The sequence below is a fragment of the Choloepus didactylus genome, chromosome 16 (assembly GCF_015220235.1).
Source record: "Choloepus didactylus isolate mChoDid1 chromosome 16, mChoDid1.pri, whole genome shotgun sequence".
NCBI classification, from domain to species: domain Eukaryota; kingdom Metazoa; phylum Chordata; class Mammalia; order Pilosa; family Megalonychidae; genus Choloepus; species Choloepus didactylus.
Genome location: NC_051322.1, coordinates 45498218 through 45511025, shown reverse-complemented (window position 1 = coordinate 45511025; position 12808 = coordinate 45498218). Strand labels below are relative to the sequence as shown.

At 37.6% G+C, this 12808-nt stretch overlaps 1 protein-coding gene and 1 non-coding gene across 3 annotated transcripts in view; both read left to right on the top strand.

Annotated features, from left to right (window-relative positions):
• MAPRE2 (microtubule associated protein RP/EB family member 2) overlaps window positions 1-12808 on the top strand; it is a 174621-nt gene that overhangs the window by 14463 nt on the left and 147350 nt on the right. Inside the window, exons 2-3 of one of the 2 annotated variants that reach the window (XM_037805530.1) lie at window positions 1385-1489; window positions 10934-10995. The gene's annotated coding sequence lies outside the window, so the exon portion shown is untranslated. The remainder of the gene's footprint in view (window positions 1-1384; window positions 1490-10933; window positions 10996-12808) is intronic. The other variant, XM_037805531.1, reaches the window with a different exon arrangement.
• On the top strand, window positions 7166-7306 carry LOC119511909. Its single transcript, XR_005212257.1, has one exon. It is a non-coding gene; the product is annotated as a U4 spliceosomal RNA (small nuclear RNA).

Genomic DNA, 12808 nt, shown 5'->3' with positions numbered 1-12808 from the left:
TGAATCAGAATCTGCATTTTAACAAGACCTCAGATGATTCATGAAGTCTGAAAAGCAGTGCCATGAAGGAATCTAAGAACTTAAAATGCTAACTTTCCTCTAATTTTCACAATGAGAAAAACATAAATAACTCCGAAATGCTACATACCATCCAAGAGTTCAGCAGTCATAAATTTTTCCCTTTTGCTCTCCGGCTCTCCTTGTGAATATCATTGCATTCACAGTCCCCATGATATAATTACCAATTTATGTGTCTGTCACCCAACTGGACTGGAGGCTCCTTGGTCATGGCACTGTGTCTTCTTCACCTGTCGAGCCTGGCACCCAGTAGGTATACAAGTAGGTGCTCAAGAGCTTCAGCTTCAAAGTCAGACAAACCTGAGTTTGAATTCCAGCCTCACCAAAAGCCTCAGTTCATGCATTTATAAAACAGGAAAAAAACATAGAGCCCCTTGGGTGGAGTAAATGAGTTGATGCATATAGCATGCTCAGCACAGAACCAATGCATATTAGGTTCATGTAAGTGTTAGTTATTTTTCTTGTGTGTCAATAAATGTTGAAAAAATGAATAAAATAGGAAGTTCTTGTAAAAATAAGATCTAAATTTGTTGCTCTGTTACTTCAATTATATGGGATTGAATTTACAATAATAATACATAAAGGAAACCTGACATCCATAAGAGAAGGAAAAGGAAAAATCGGCCAGAACGGTTCTGTAGGAAAAGCATGTGATTTGGAATCAGAAGAGCAGGTTTGGGCCCAGCTCTGTGTGATCCCTGAGCCTTTTCTTCACCTGAAGAATGGGATTACTTGTGCTCTTTATTTCATGGGGTTATGCAAAAAGGGTTTTGTAATTTGCGAAGTAGGAAGGCAGTGCCCGCCTTACTTCTTTGTGTATCCCAACCTCTTAGCACATTGCCAGGCACATAATAGTTGCCACTATCTGACAAAATCTTATTCCTTAGCATTTTATTTCATGAGGAGCAGTGGAGACTAGCTGGAAAAAAGTCTAAAAGGCTCCTTGCCTGGGACAGAGTGGGAGTTGGGGGTAGGGATGATGATAATAATAATAATAATAATGATGATGATGATAATAATAATAATAATAAAAGAAGGTTGCTAAACACTGAAGTTGAGGTTTGTTTCTGCAACTCAGTATGAGATGAGAGTTCGTAGGGAAAAAGTACAAAGGAGAGAAAAGCCGTAGGGTGAACCTCTAGAGGAAGCAATTAAAGAATTATAATTTCGAGGGCCAAGTGAGATGATGCTTGTGAAAGAATTTTGCAAAATTAAGTGCTGTATACATGCATAATTATGGAATGAAAAACTTTTAAGAAATATTTTCAAGTTGGCTATTTTACCTGGATTTTATTTCAAATAATAGATTGATGTTCCACATGGTTGCTTGATCCCTGACCGCATAATTGGGGCTTCTGCTCGGGAACTTCACTCGGAGATTTTCCGGACTTTTGCACCTTGATTTCTCTAGGTGAGTGGAACTCAGGATATTCCCCCATCAGGGGATTCAGTTACTGAGATAGCCACCAAACCTTTGGTAAGTGGACTCCTCTGTAAGATGGGCCAAGAGCAGTGTGTTACATCAGCGTTCTAGGAGCTTCACATTGGCTCAAACTGAAAACTTGTGTGCAAACTTCCCCACATGTCAGCCACTTGTCAGTGCTTTTAATAGCCTCTGTTGGAAATGTAGAAATAAATAAATAGATTGTTTGAAAATATCTCCACACAGAACAACATAAAAGTTGTTGTTTTGAGGAAAGTTATGGCATCCCTTGATGTCCAGTGTCCTAACAACTCTTATTGCCACCATCACAGTCTTAGATCTTGCATGTTACTCTTTTAACACTTTTAATATGTCACTGTGTTCTTTCCATGGGTGGTCAAAGGAGTAAGAGACTATAAAGACATGACACATGTCAGGCAGGATTTCGGTTGTATTATGACCCGAACACCAAATTTGAACCCTGGGCTCTGAACTTGAACCTGATACTTCTCTGCTACTCTTCTGCTTCACGAGATTCATTAACAATCACACTCATTAGGAAAGGAGCCATTTTTTCCATTTCTAAGACTCTATTTTTAAGTATATATGAACAAAAGGGATAAAAGTATTAGTGCAAATTTTGTAATTATCAAAAAAAATTGTCCAGAGTTAAAATACACAAGGTATTTCTCATTTACATAACTTGTCTCATGCCATTCTTTCTTCTTTTAGAAAGAATTTTTCTTTTGTCATTTAGCAGAATGAAAATTCTAGAATAGAGAGGGCAATCTTAAAAATTATGTTAATGCTAGTTCACATGGGAAGTAGCAAAATGGATAAATGAGCGTTCTAAGAAGAGATAAGTATAGGGTTGTATGAAAAGAACTGAATTTCTATTTTACTATAGTTTTTGCTTTAAGTAGTGTCTGGGGATTTTCTTTTATTTTTATAGAAACCAAAATCACACGATCAGAAGTCTATAACATCATCACTATTCTTACTGTAGAGTACCAAAATCCCCTTATCAGCCAGCTGTAATTTTTTAAAAGCCCTTAAGTATACAATATGGGTCATTTAGTAGTTTATCTTGCTTAAGGAAAGGCATGCATTGTACCATGCTTAATACCCAAGATTCAGTGTAATTTGACCTCCTTCACTTGCCAAGTTAATCTCATTTGGGTTTTAGTTTCCCTGGCGTGTGCTCAGCTTCCTGCTTCCCTGCAGTGATGGCTCCAGTCCCCCGGGTGAGTTGGATGGGGCAGGCTCCCCTGGGAAAGCTCTGCGCCCAGCCCTGGACTGCTAAGTGAGGCAGTGCTTGGTGGGGGCAGGCTCTTTGGAAGGCTGATATCAAGTAGGATCAGCTTAAGGATTAATAGCCTGTGACATTCTGTTAATGCTTACGAGCTGCTTTGTTCCTAGAAAGCTGTGGGCCTCCCACACTGCTGAGTGTGATATAAAACTGGAGTGACTCAATATCACAAAGTAGCCCTGAGGAGTTTGGAATTCAGGATATAGTTCATTCTGGAGATACAAAGGTAGCTTAGTTAGTAAACTCCTAAGAGACAAACCTGGGTTCAGGTCCCAGCTGTGCTCTCTTCTTGGAAAAGATGGGAGCAGCTGGGGTCAGTAATTCTGTCCCTTGGTGAGGAGAACGTTTAAATGCTGTGTGATCAGAAGCTTCATTGGCGATATACATGAGCATGGAGGAAAGAAAGAAATCTTATTTCTTTCAAAGGCTTGGCGTGATTGAAAATATTTTACCATGATTTTTTTCATCCTGGTGTATGTATCACTTATGTGCCTGTGGGTTTATGGCCAGGCAGAGAAGCAGTCTTTTTGTGGGGTGAGGGAGGGAGCGGACAGCCCTCTCTCGCTCTGTAGCTGGGACAGATGTTCTGCTGCTGTGCTCTAGACATGGGATGCTAGAATTCTGGGTTTGTTCAAAGACAGAGGACTCAAAATTTTAGAGGATGAGGAGAAATGGACTTTTGTGCAAAGAGGATGTGCTTTGTTAGAGTTTTGCCATGTCCTGACCCTTATCCTAACAAAGATAGTTGGTCTTTTCAGTTAAAACAAAACCAACCAACAAGCCCAGAGAAGGCAGTTGGCTTGTGGCAGCTCATTTCTAAGGAGCTGCCCAGTGCTCAAAATGAGAAAAGAGTAAAAGTCAACATGGTCTGTTCTAACTTGAAAGGACACTGTGTAAGCTTCTCTTTGTGTGTTGGTGATTAGGTTATATTCTTATTTCACATGTGGCCTAGTTTAGAGTACAGTACACCTTCCATTTCATCCATGAAAACCAAAGAGGATGAAATTGTATACATGGACAAAGAAGATGTGGGGATTTGGGAAAATTTTGGAATTTCCTGTATGACATGAGCTCAAAGAAATGCAAGATCAGTTTAAAAAATGCCGAGTGTAAGTGTATCAAACTGCTATTTAGAACTCACATCTGGTTTTGTAAATCTATTTTGTATTAATGCTTTGAACTTTAATGAAGGATTTGGCAGGTAAATGTGGGAGAAAGAGGAAAACGGCAGGAAAAAATTCGACGATAAGCAAGATTTGACACCAGATTGTTGGCAGTGGTTGCTGAATTTAAACAACGATCCTTTTTTGAGTTAATTTTTTATATAAAATGGGAGACTTTGGTCAACGCTCATTTTTTTGCCTGTGGATATCTGATTGCTCCAGCAGGATTTGTTCTTCCATTAAACTGATTTTGCACCTCTGTCACAAATCATTTAGGCATATTTGTGTGTGTCTATTTCTGTTCTATTGATCTATATGTCTAACCCCCTGCAAATACAATCTGGATTACTGTAGTTATGTAAGTCTTCAAATTGGGTAGATTGATTTTTCCCACTTAATTCTTCTTTTTCAAAACTGTAGATAGTTTAGTTCCTTTTCTGTAGAAGTTTAGAATATCCAATTTAGAATAATCTATATAGATATAGATCTATAAAAAATCTTACTGGGATTTTGATATACATGTTTAATGTAGTATCTATCAATATGGAGAGAATTGACGTCTTTTCTATGCTGTGTCTCCCATCTATGAACACAGTACGTCTCTACATTTGTTTAAATCTTCTTTGATTTTAGTCATCAGTTTCTTTTAGTTTACAGCATAAGTAGTGTCAGGTATGATTGTATTTACACCTAAGTATTTCATATTTTTGAGGAATTATAAATGATATTATATTTTTTATTCCAGGGTCTATGTAATCATTGCTAGAATACAGAAACACAATTGATTTTTGTGTGTTGAAATTACGTCCTGAGACCTTGCTACACTTGCTAATTAGTTGTAGGAGTTATTTCCCCTCCCCCCCCTTTTTTTGGTAGATTCCTTAGAATTTTCTGCATATCATCATGTCATCAGCAAATGGGACAGTTATATTTCTTTCTTTCCAATCTATATGCCTTTTATTTCCTCTCTTGCTTTATAGCACTATCCAGAAATTCCTGCTGTATGTTGAAAAAGAGTGATGAGAGAACATCACTGACTTATTCTGGATCTTAGGTGAAAGCATTCTGACTTTCACCATTAAGAATAATATTAACCATAGCTTTTTTGTAGATGCTCTTTTTTCAAACTGAAAAAGTTCTACTTCTATTCTTTTTCTGAGTTTTGAATTGTATCAAATGCTTTTTCTGCATTGACTGATATGATCATATGATTTGTCATCTTAAACCTGTTAACATGTTGGATTACACTGATTGATTTCCAAATATTGAACCAGCCTTAAATACCTGGGATAGACTCCACTTGGTCATGCTATGTAACTCTTTTTTATAGATTGATGAATTCTATTGGCTAGTATTTTGTGAAGGATTTTTGTATCTATATCCGTGAAAGATATTGGTCTGCAGTTTTCTTTTGGTGTATTGTCTTACTCTGGTATTGGTATCTGGATAATATTGGCTTCATAAAATGACTTGGAAAATATCCCCTCCTCTTCTGTTTTCTGAAAGAGATTGTGTAGAATTGGCATCCATTCTTCTTTAAACATTTGGTAATGTCTAGTTGTTCTATCAGTTGTTAGAGAGGGATGTTGAAATCTCCAATTATAATTGTGGATTTGTCTATTTCTCCTTTCAGCTAAATCAGATTTTGCTTCACTGTATTTTGTAGCATTGTTATTTGGTGCATACATATTATAACTTCTTGGTAAATTGACTTTTTATCATTATATAATGTACATTTCTATCTTTGGTAATTTTCTTTTCTCTGAAACCTACTATGTCATTAATATTTTCTTGATATACCTTTTCCATCCTTATAATTCCAACCTGCCTCTAGTGTTATATGTCAAGTAAATTTCTTGTAGACTTGTAAGTAGTTGGGTCATGTTTTTAATCCACTCTGCCAATTTGTCTTTTAATTTGTGCATTTAGACCATTTTATATATTGTATTCTGTTTATTCTCTCTGTTTTTTTTTTCATTTTTCTGTCTTCTTTATCCCACCTTCCTGTGAGTTACTTGAAAAATTTTTATAATTTCATTGTGAATGTCATCTGATTTATCTGGAGTGTTTTTTAGTGTCTCTTTGTGTAGCTTTTTTAGTATTTGCTCTAGATATATATCTTATCAATCACAGTTATCACAGTCTACTGGTGTCATCATTTTACCAGTTCAAGCGAAGTGTGGAAGCTTTATCTCTGTTGTGTCCGTTTGTCCTTCTCTGTTTACAATTGCTTAAATATTTCTTCTGTGTACATTTAGAACCACATCTTTAGCTATTCTTTTAGGATCAGTCTGCTGGTGACAAATTCTCTCACTTTTCCTTCTTCTGAGAATGTCCTGATTTCCCCTTCAATCCTGAAGGGTATTTTCTCTGTTTATAGAATTATGGGTTGACAGTTCTTTTCCCTCAGTACCCAAGGTGGGAAGGGGAGGTCCTCATTACTACAGGACAGGTGCAGACCTCCACTGACACCTCCCTGGCTGGGAGCGGCAGAAGTGTCCCCTTACTGCTCCCCACGTGACCTTCACTTACACGTGAAGGGTCGGGGGCCTCCTTCCAGCCTTGCAACATGGAAGTCTAGGCTTTCCACTTGGCCTTTGGGGTGGGACAACAGTTTTCTCTGTGACATTTGGCGAAAGTAGAGCAGTTATTGTCTAAAACTTTTGTCTTGCTAGGCTTCCCCTTTTCTCATCCTTTTGGCTAGAGAGAGCAAGCTTCTGGTGGGGAGGGTAGGCAGATTTTCTTGTTTGCACCTGATGGCATTTCTAGGTTGCTGGCTTTTTAACTCCAAATTTGGAATATGTAGGGCAAGAAAGAAAACACAGGGAACTTGTCACCCTGGGTCCTGAGGTCCCTTGCCAGTCTACTTTCTTCTACCTTTCAGAGCCTTATGTTTCTTTTATATATAATGTCCAAGGTTTTAGTTCTACATATTTTGGGAAGAATAAGGAAATTTATGTCTATTCTGTCTTCTTAGACGCATAAGTCCTGACTCGATGTTTTGACAAAAAAAAAAAAAAAAAAAAAAAAAAAAATTCATTATTTTTCTCTCTTTTGATATTTTTCTTATTTGAAACAAGTATTTACTTTTCCCCTGGAGACTTCTGTAATGAAATATGGAAAGATTAAGATTAAAGGTGCATAACTAATAATACTGGTATCTAATATTTGTTCTCAAAATACTGTGATTTTAGTTTTGCGCAGTGGCAGTGTCATAGCCAATGAGGTTTATCTGATGCATGATTATTGCTAATTGAAAACTTTTCCCAGTACCCTGCCGTGATGTCTTGAAATATAGTCGTCACTGGCAATTTTTGACAGTCTCCATGGAGACTGAAAAAAAAATTACTGTGATTTAGCTTTTATCTGTGACTTTTGTCTTCACTGTCTTTGGAAGTATCACTTTCTAGTTTCTAAATAATAATCCTCTTGCTGTTAAGTAAGGTTTCATCACGCCTTAAGAAGTGTTCCGGTTTGCTAATGCTGCTGCTGTTTTGCAAAACACCAGAATGGATTGGCTTTTATAAAGGGGGTTTATTTGGTTACAGAGTTATAGTCTTAAGGCCATAAAGTGTCCAAGGTAAGGGATCAACAATGGGGTACCTTCACTGAAGGATGGCCATTGGCATCTGGAAAACCTCTGTTACTCGGAAGGCACCTGGCTGGTGTCTCCTTGCTCCCAGGTTGCATTTCAAAATGGCGTTCTCCAAAATGTTGCTCTTGGGGCGTTTCATCCTCTCTTAGCTGCAGCTCCTCTTCAAAATGTTACTCTTAACTGCTCTGAGGTCCTTCTGTCTGTGAACTACTTTATACACATCCAGTGATCCAATTAACACCTACCCTGAGTGGGCAGGGTAACACCTCCATGGAAATTATCCAATCAGATGTTTCACTCACAGTTGATTGAGTTACAGCTCTATGGAAACACTCAGTCAAAGAATTCCAATCTAATCAACAATAATACACTTGCCACCACAAGACTGCATCAAAGAACGTGGCATCTCGGGGGACATAATACATCCAAACTGGCACAAGAAGTGTGTGTGTTGGGAGTGTTTTTCATGGATTAACTACCAAAAGAATCAGGATTATTCTAGGTGACAAACATCTAACCTGTTTGTACATTTTCCCTTGAAGTTTGCATCAGATAACACCTCAGGTCACAAGCTTAAAGGTTAGTTTCAAGGCTATGGAATTTCCAAACCCATTGAGGCCAAATTCATATTCTTAATTACAAAAGAGTAAATTACCTTCCTTGTGGGATATATATATAATATAAAATTTGGCAGCAGCTCAGTCATTCATTCAGCAGTTACATATTTACTCACTCTATGCCATGTCTTGGACTTAAAATGGTACTGAAGCAAAAGTCTCTCTAGGAGTTTCCAATTTATGGCAAAGGACTGGCTTTAAGGAAAGAGAGGGCAGATATTAGACTGTCAGACACAATTAAAATCTGTCACTTTCTATCTCCACATGATCATGGGAAAATTGCTTCACCACTCTGGCCCCCGGTTTCTTCATTTGTAATAAGATTGCTTTAAGGATTAAATAAGATAAATGTGTGAAATTACTGGCACATAGGGTGTTCAATAAATGATCTCATTCTTCTCCAAACTGCTCCTTTGCAGCTGCTGGAAAATTAGCAATGAGCTGTTGTCAGAGAACAGAAAAAGCCCAGTTGTATACAGCCAATCATGAATTTTCTAAGAGCTAACTGTTTGGTTTGTAGAGAAACTAGAAACATTGTGCTACTGCCTCCTAGCCTGGCGGCCAATAGGTTGTAGAGTAAAGTAAATAAAGACAACAAATGAGAATGTTATTCTAGTTTAGTTAAAATTTCTGGAAATTTGGTGGTGGGAGGCAACAGATCTTAAGACACAGAAACTAACATGCAGAAGAAGAGTTATTTTTAAAATCTGATTTTTAGATTTATCAATCATCATTAAATTACAGAAAGATGTGAAGTACCCATTGTTCTAGTTTGCTAATGCTGCCGGAAAGCAAAACACCAGAGGTAGATTGGCTTTTATAAAAGGGAGTTTATTTGGTTACAAAGTTACAGTCCTAAGGCCATAAAGTGTCCAAGGTAACACATCAGCAATCGGGTACCTTCACTGGAGGATGGCCAATGGTGTCCGGAAAACCTCTGTTAGCTGGGAAGGCATGTGGCTGGCGTCTGCTCCAAAGTTCTGGTTTCAAAATGGTTTTCTCCCAGGATGTTCCTCTTTAGGCTGCAGTTCCTCAAAAAATGTCACTCTCAGTTGCTCTTGGAGCATTTGTCCTCTCTTAGCTTCTCTGGAGCAAGAGTCTGCTTTCAACGGCCATCTTCAAACTGTCTGTCATCTGCAGCAACTGTGCTGTCTTCCAAGTGTCCTTCTTGGCTGTAGCTCCCCTTCAAAATGTCACTCACAGCTGCACTGAGTTCCCTCTGCCCATCAGCTCATTTATATGGCTCCACTGATCAAGGCCCACCCTGAATGGGTGGGGCCACACCTCCATGGAAATATCTCATCAGAGTTATCACCTGCAGTTGGGTGGGGCGCATTTCCATGCAAACAACCTAATCCAAACATTCCAACTTAATCCACACTAATATGTCTGCCCCACAAGATTGCATCAAAGTACATGGCTTTTTCTGGGGGACATAATACCTTCAAACTGGCACACCCATAAAATGTGATTCTGCTATAAAATATGTAAAGAAATCTACCTGTTCTACCTGAAGGGAAAATTAAAATTGTATTCCAAATACCTGGGTTCAGTTCTTGAATTTGTTCATGCTATATTTGCTGATCTTTAAACAAGCCAAAGTTTATGAATTACTTTTGAACTCCCCCATTGAATGGCATAGCATTTAAAATTAAACTGTCCTCTTCTCTTTTCTTACCACTTACCATTTTGTTCGTATTTTTTTCTTTTACCATTTCCTCTTTCCCTTACAGAAAAAAGAATGTATAATGTCCCCTTTTTAAATTTTTTCTCCCAATAAAATATCCAGAACAAAGTCTGGGATTAATCACAAAGTGTTGGATCTGCCATAAATATTTGATTTTTATACAATTGATTTTAAACTGAATAAGCATCAAAGCCATTTCTGAGATGGCCATACACAGAAAACACTTACAGAAGTGCAATGTACAGGATGAGGATTATAGATGGAAGGTGGGAAAGGATCATTTCTAATTGATTTCTTGGGTGGTGGAGAAGGCGGTATGCACTCATGCGCTTATTATAGCTAGTCCTTTTTAGCTGCATCTGGTTGCACCACAAATAGCCTCCCAGGTAACCATCCATTCCCTGAAATTGAACCCTCCAGGCTTGGAGCTCAGACTCATTTCTCAGTCTCTAGAATTGTATCTGTCCCTTAAGAGTTTACCATCTTATAGCAATTCATACAAAGAAACTAAATTATTGCTTGTTGGTACATCTGTTTTGCAGTTTAATCCTGGCATTTATAACACACTGTTAAAATTAAACAAAACTCTCTTGACTAGAAGCATAAGCCTAAGTTGATGCTAGATATAAAACCTGCAAATTAACCTAAATTTGGGGGGAGTTGATACTTCAATTGATGTTGGCATTTGACACCCCGCTAGAGGCACTGCTTCCCAGCATTATCTGTTAACACATGATTCTCATCACATCAGACTATCAAAGAAAAGGTAAAAATATTCTTTTCATAAGGGTGACATTACACTAAAATTTCACAAGCTAGAATAAATGAACCTAAAATTGATCTAATAATGTAGATTAAGAGCTCTATTCCATTGTTGTTTGGCTGGCTTAAGCATGCTGCTATAGTAAAATCAATTGAATTTGGATATTTTATGGGTTTTTTCCTTTAATTTCCTTTTCCAAAGTTAGCCACACCCAGTCAGCTAAATTACAACTATTTGCTCCTGTGATTTTTCATTGCACTATATCTCTCATTTTATTTTTTCATTTTTATTATCCCAGCATCCCATTTCTCAGAGGAATAGTTCTTTTCAACAGCCAGGGAGAGAGCCTGGATGCTTAAGGTAAGTTCTAAATATGTATTACATTATAGGACTCCCTGCTTTTAGATTAAAGTGAGTATTATTAATGCCTTTGTAATAAACTTATTTTTAAAATTTCATTATAGTAATTAAAGTGAGTATATAAGTAAAAATGCTCCATTAAAACTTTATTTTCCAAACCATGTTCCATTTTCCAAGTGTTCTAAAGGCTAATTAACGGCTGTTAGCAATTCCCCTAAAAATGGTCAAGCCAATTAAATTTTAATTTTGGAGCTCTATTTAGTGATAAGTGGAGGGGGAGAATATCAAGATATAGTCAAAATGATCTCATGATATTTTCCATCACTTGTGAATAAATGATTTTTGTTTGATGTTGTTAAAAGTCACGGCACCGGTTCTGTTTACCTTACCATAGAGAGAGACGAGTATCTTGTGAAGACGATGATTCCAAAAGTCTCATTTTTTCAGTTTGGGATTTCTCTTTGAGACACAATCATTTTGACCTTCATTTATTTCCCACTGGTACTCTGAGTCTTTCTGTCTCATAATGTCTTCAAGGTTCACCTCTAGCAGTTCCCTAGAACAAAGGAACAATTAACTGAAATTCCACCAGATGGCAATATTTGGAAAGCCATTCAGATAGGCTTCAAAGCTGTGAGCTTTTAAGGTTCACACAGAGAATAGTCTCACAAAGTATAATGCCCTAGAGACATCTTTAGTTTCTTTTCCTCTACAGAATCAAAAATTTTTACAAAAAAAAAAGGTGTCTGTGGGTGTATATGTGTTGTCTTCTTTTGTTTCTTTTAATTCTGGAATGATAAAATTAAAAAGCTCATTCTTCAACAATAATTCTCCAAACAGAATTGAGTATTAAAATGTATCCAAATCAGTGAATAATATACCATATTTGTCTTTTAGTCCCATTACAATAAATACTGTGGTTGGTGGCAATTTTTATATAAATTATTTGGAAAGAGAACCCTGACATTCTTAAAGAGTGGAATTTTAAGGAGTTGCCTTGATAGTAAACCAAGTGAGATTTGCAGGTGCAAAATTCTGAGTCATATTGATTTGAAATGAGATTCGTTTAAATGGATGAGTAAACTTCTCTGCTCTATTAAGGGTGGTGATATGGTACCCCGAGTGGTGATCCAACAGTTCAAGTGTGCCAGGACCAGGGGCAGGCTCTGGGCAGAGTCAGGACAGGGGGAGGCCGATAGGTTTAGGAAGAGATGTCTCCTGGCTTTTCATATACATATAGAAGCAGTCCCTGCACAGGCATCAAGTACCCTTTGTACTCTTATGATACAAGCCTTTCTAGTAGGAACCTGTATGTCAGGTCTGCCTGGAACAGTCCTGGTTTACTTCTGTTGCCCTGGAGTACTATCTGGTTGGCTTCCTCTTGTACCTTCAGGAGTACCTCAGTCTGGATGATCACCCTATCTTCCAGACTGGTGTGTTTGAAGAAAAAGTAATAGGGAAAGATAGCCCGTTACCTAAATAGGATGTTAGTTAAAGCTTCTTAGAGTGGTGTCTTCACATTGAACGGTTCTTTTTCTATAAAGAGCCAGATGGTAAATATTTTCAGCTTTGCAGGACATACAGTCTGTCACAACTACTCAACTCACTTTATTGTGAAAACAGCCCATGTGTAGATGAATGGGCATGGCTGGGTTTCAATAAAACTTTATTTACAAAAGCAAGTAGCGGGCCAAATTTGACCTGCAGTCATTGTTTGTGGACTCCTGTTAGATAACAGTAAAGAGATAAGAGATGGTGGAGAACTGGGAGGACAAGAAGTCTAAATGCTATCATTAATTCCACTCCCTTCTCT